Raw genomic sequence first — 6,000 nt, forward strand, 5'->3', positions numbered from 1 at the left:
CTCCTGTGTGTGTGTGTGTGTGTGTGTGTGTGTGTGTGTGTGTGTGTGTGTGTGTGTGTTTGTGTGTGTGTGTGTAGGTGTGTGTGTAGGTGATTGTCACACGTTCACTCATTGGTCCTCTGAGGGTTCAGCAGGTAGACTTCAGGGCCCCGGGATCAAACCAACGACGAGGACCAAGAACACAAGACCAAAACCAGGACCAGGAGCAGTATGATGCTGTCCTGTCCCGCTGTGTTGGTCTCATTTTAACTAAGACCAAGTCCAAGACCGGGACTGGGACCAATACGAAAAAGATGATTAAAACAAAGACCAGGACCAGGTCTAAGACCAGTAGAATACAGCCTGGTGCTGTTCCTGGACAAAGTTCTCGATCAGAACCAGAACCAGTTATCAGGGTCTCTGAAGTATTTTCTTTGTTTCTTCTGCTGGAAATATTCAAAATGTCTATGACTTTAAATAAAGTTCAGAGAGTTTGAACAGTGACTCAGAAGAAGAAGAAGAAGAAGAAGAAGAAGAAGATGAGCTGGTCTCTGAACTGGTCTCTGAAAGTCCCACATGAGCCTCTGAGGGAAGAAAACAAAGCGACAGGAAATACCATCAGATTAAAATGAGGAGACGCAGCAGAACGCTCAGAGGTCAGAGGACCCTGAACGCATCACCAACACATTCATCAACACTTCAGCTGAGTCAGCAGAAACAGAACGACTGTCAGCAATTATCATGTCGTTTGACCTTTGACCTGCTGCAGTTTCACTTTGAAGTTAAAATAATAACAATAAATAAAGACCTGACGACCCCCCCCCCCCCCCCCCAACACTAAACACCACAAGAAAGAAAAAGAGGTTCATGAGTCAAGATGAGTTTAAATGTTTAAATGTTTAAAGTTGATCCTAAAGTATCAAACACCATTTCTCTCTTCAGGTTTAATTCAAGTTTAAACAAACAGAACAAGGACGAACTAGTGTAACTTCTTGTGTTTTTACTGATGAAGACCATGAAATGTGGTTGAAAGCTCCGACGCCTCATTCACACCTCACATCTGAAGCCCTGATGTTTCCATGGAGACGAGATGAGGAGCCAATGAGCTTTGTGTCGAAAACAAAAAAACAAAAGAACATTTAATTTATTCATTTAACAGCTCAGAGAGAGAGAGAGAGAGAGAGAGAGAGAGAGAGAGAGAGAGAGAGAGAAGAGAGACAGATAGAAGAGAGAGAGAGAGAGAGAGAGAGAGAGAGACAGGAATTAGACGGATCCCACTGCCAGAAGAATCTTTAGTGTCTTTATAGCTGACGATAATCATTATTCAGTGTGGCTTTGTAGCACAGAGGCAGTTGCCTCTGTGCTACAAAGCCACACTGAATATAATCCTGCGGGACTATTTGTTGGAATGCTGATTCAGCATTCCAAGTATTGTTCTTCGAATCTTTATTCAACTATTTCTTCCGTACGTATTTTGGCACTTAATAACTTCCACATTTTTTAAGCTACAGAAACCATTCAACTATATAAATGTTCAGCTTTTTCAGGAGAGGGGTGATATTTCTCATAATTTTTCTAATCTTTCAACTTTTTGAATTATTAAGCTTTTTGCAACTTATTTTTTGAATGGGATGTCTATGGAGAATATTTTTAAATCCTCTTAAACTTGTTCAACTTTCAGATCCTTCTACTTCCTCATACTTTCAGCTACAGACACCATTTAAACTTTCAAATGTTGAGAAAACCCTGACCAATGATTGTATGTTATAATCATTTTGATATCCTTTACACTTTTTGAATAGTAGCATTTTTGCTTTCATGTGTTTTTCAGTCCTTTTCTGCTTTTATAATGGGTGTGTATTGCGCAGCTTAGAGTGCGTGATGTCATCGCTAGAGTGACGAGAAGCCTGAGATTCCTGTGAAAAAAATATTTGTCTTTTGCGACTGACTCCTCAATTTTCACTCTACATGCATAATTTTTGGATGGAAAAGTAGCTAATCTTGTCCTTGTCGTAGACATATGACTTTGGAATCCCACAGGTTTACACATTTGGCTCAAAAGAATTTACTTGAGAGGAAAACCAACTTTCTCCTCCATAGACCCCAATGTTAAAACGTACTTCAAAAAAGTCTTGCACAGACAACCGTACCCCATTTCTAAATCGCCATTGAAGCCACTTTTTTTTACGCTACAGATCCAATATTCGCATGATCTGTTCTTCAAGTCATCCTTGCACTTCAGTCTTAATATCGGAGCAATAGGGGCTATGGTTATGGGAGTTTTGTGGTTTTGTTTGACAGGTGTTTTCCAGTTTTTTTCTCATGAAAAGGCGGCAGGCTCACAGGTGTTTGTGCTTGAGCTAATTACTAATGTTTATAAACACACAGACTCACAGACTGTCCAACTGCTGCGTCGTCACCATGGGAACCAATGACACACACACACACACACACACACTCTCTCTCTTTCTCTGTCTGTCTGTCTCTCTCTACACACTCAGTACATATAACTGTCTGTCTGCCTCACTCACTCACTCAGTACATATAACTGTCTGTCTGCCTGTCTCACTCACTCACTCACTCCATATAACTGTCTGTCTGCCTGTCTCTCCAAATCACTCAGTCAATGTAACTGTCTGTCTGCCTGCCTGTCTCTCTCTCCCACTCACTCAGTACATATAACTGTCTGTCTGCTCTTCTCACTCACTCAGTACAAATAACTGTCTGTCTGCCTGTCTCTCTTTCCAAATCACTCAGTCAATGTAACTGTCTGTCTGCCTCTCTCTCTCTCTCCCACACAGTCAGTCCATCTGACTGTCTGTCTGCCTGTCTCTCTCTCCTACTCACTCAGTACATACAACTGTCTGTCTGCTCTTCTCACTCAATCCAGATGACTGTCTGTCCACCTGTCTCACTCACTAACTCAGTACACATAACTGTCTGTCTGCTCTTCTCACTCACTCACTCAGTTCATATAACTGTCTGTCTGTCTCTCTCTCTCCCACACACTCAGTTCATCTGAATGTATGTCTGCCTGTCTCTCTCTCCAAATCACTCAGTCAATGTAACTGTCTGTCTGCCTGTCTCTCTCTCCCACAAACTCCCATGATCTGTTCTTCAAGTCATCCTCCCTCTCCAGTATTAATATTGGAGCAATAGGGGCTATGGTTATGGGGTTTTTGGGGTTTTGTTTGACAGGTGTTTCCCAGTCTTTTCTCATGAAAAGGCAGCCAGGCTCACAGGTGTTCGTACTTGAGCTAATTACTGATGTTTATAAACACACAGACTCACAGACACAAGCCTCACTCTATCTCTCTGTGTCTCTCTCTCTCTCTGTGTCTCTCTATCTCTCTGTGTGTCTCTCTCTCTCTGCGTGTGTATCTCTCTCTCTGTGTGTCTCTCTATCTCTCTGTGTGTCTCTCTCTCTCTGCGTGTGTATCTCTCTCTCTGTGTGTCTCTCTATCTCTCTGTGTGTCTCTCTATCTCTCTGTGTGTCTCTCTATCTCTCTGTGTGTCTCTCTCTCTCTGTATGTGTATCTCTTATACAGTCATTCAGGTATTAGAGACTTTTAGAGGACCCCCCCCCCCCCCCACACACACACACACACACACACACCATTTTAAAGTACAAGCCCCACCGAATGAATTCCAACTGAAATGCTTTTGATGAAGCCTGTCATTTAATAACCTGTTTGTGTTTATCTAACATTATGATTCAGTCTCCTCTCCTCCTGTCTAACCCACCCAGCCCCACCCTTTCAAAATAAAAGCTCCATGGATTAACTGTATTTAAACATTAAGCTCAAAATGAGGCTTTTTTTGTTGAAATAATTAATGCTCTTACTAATACTACGACAACTACTACTACTGCTGCTAATATTTCTAGTATTACTACTACTGCTACTAATACTACTAATACTACTTCTACTACAACTTTTGTTGTTGCAACTATTACCACTACTACTACTGCTATTATTACTACCACTACTGCTAATACTACCAGTACTACTATTACTTATACTACAACTGCTACTACTACTACTACTGCTGCTATTCATGCTACTACCAATACTAATACTACTACAGCTAAAAGTATGAATGCTACTAGTATTTCTACTACTGCTATTACTGCTACTTCAAATACTGTCATTACTGTTACTCATACTACTACTTCTTCTACTACTACTACTGTTATATTAAATACAACAACCAATACTACAGCTATTACTCCGACTACTTCTACTACTTCTTCTAATTACTAATACTTCTACTACTAATAATACTTCTACTACAACTACAACTTCTACTACTACTTTAAATATCTCTTTTGCTACTAATACTTCTACTTCAAACAATACTTCTACTACAAATACAACTTCTACTACTACTACAAATATCACTACAACTACACATTGTTTAAGCCACAGAAACCATTCAAATATCAAAATTTTCAGCTCTTTCAGGAGAGGGTGATATGACTTGTCATATTTATAATCTTTACATTTTTGAATTATTAAGCTTTTTGCAATTTGTTTTGAATAAGATATCTATGGAGAAAATCTTCAAATCCTGTTAAACTTCAACTTTCAAAGCCTTCTTCTTTGTCATATTTTCAGCTACTGACACCATAGTTAGACGTGTCAACTAGAAGGGTTTTCAGCAGTGCAGTTTAAATGCTTTTGGGCTTCAACATTTTTCAGACAGGTACTCTCTCATTTCTGTATTTTCAGCAATGTTTTTGCAATTCATTTCAGCTTTCAGCTTTCAGCATTCCAACGCATTTTCAGCAGGAAATGCATTTTCTAGTCTTCTTATTCTCCATCTTCCGTACAAAAGTTTGACGCGCTTCTCCTCACACAGCGTTGCCAGCACCTGCGCAAAAAATACATCAACACGTGCGGCCTGATCGGGAATGGTGTGGAATGACTTTTCTCAGAGATTTGTGGACCCATATTGACCAGCCATACATTAACGTAGAAAAATGATTCAAAGTTTAAAACATAGACAAAATGATGGACGTTATTGAGCCAAATGGACATTTTGATAGCTAGCAACAGTTTTCATGAAGTCACCGATTAAGTTTCAGGAACATTTTGGGTCCGTTTCAGATTTTATAATGAGTGTATTGCGCAACTTGTTAAGTGCTAGAGTGATGACATCACGGTCAGAGTGGAGCGGAGCATGAAAAGTATTCTGTGATTTTTACAAACATTGCGCAATTGTGAGTCCCACAATTTTTACTCTTTATACACCATTTTTGGCCAAAAAGCTTGGAAATGTCGTGCTGGTCGCAGTCATGCGTCTATGGAATCCAACAAACTTACACATTTGTCTCAAAGAGCCGCAGAGCGACATGAACTCCAACCAGCTGCTCCATGTTAAACTCCATGTTAAATCTCACCACTCATTTCTCAAAGAAAGCAGACGCTACCAGTTTTGTATTTAGCTCTGGAGCTCACATTTTTTACACCACAGACACATATCAGTGCGTTCAGCAGAGTCTTATCTCTCTCATGGTACCCATATGTTGTTGATTGGACTCATGGCTTTTGTATAGGGGGCAGAGGTTTGACAGGTAGTATTGTTGAAAATCACTGTATACGCCTCTTAATTAGCCTCTAACACACAGGTGCTCCAATCACCATGGCAACAAATGACAGACATGCACCAAAGCGCGCACACGCACACACACACACACACACACACACACACACACACACACACACACACACACACGATTTGGAGATATTCAGTCACTTCAGTCACATTATGATTCTGTCTCCTCTTTCCCACCCTTTCAAAATAAAAGCCCCATGGAGTAACTGTATCTTAACATGAAGCTCAGAATGAGGTTCATGTTAAGAAATGTTAAGTTCAAGTCTTTCTTTGTCACGTTTCTATGAAGCAACATCTGCTCAAGTTCAAGACTGTCCGTCACAAATACAAGACTCATCAAATACATACTACTGGTAATATTGGTGTATATATGTATATACATATATATATATATATATATATATA

The sequence above is a fragment of the Cebidichthys violaceus genome, unplaced genomic scaffold (assembly GCF_023349555.1).
Source record: "Cebidichthys violaceus isolate CVI_PGR_0920_01 unplaced genomic scaffold, fCebVio1.0.p SCAF_35, whole genome shotgun sequence".
NCBI lineage: Eukaryota > Metazoa > Chordata > Actinopteri > Perciformes > Stichaeidae > Cebidichthys > Cebidichthys violaceus.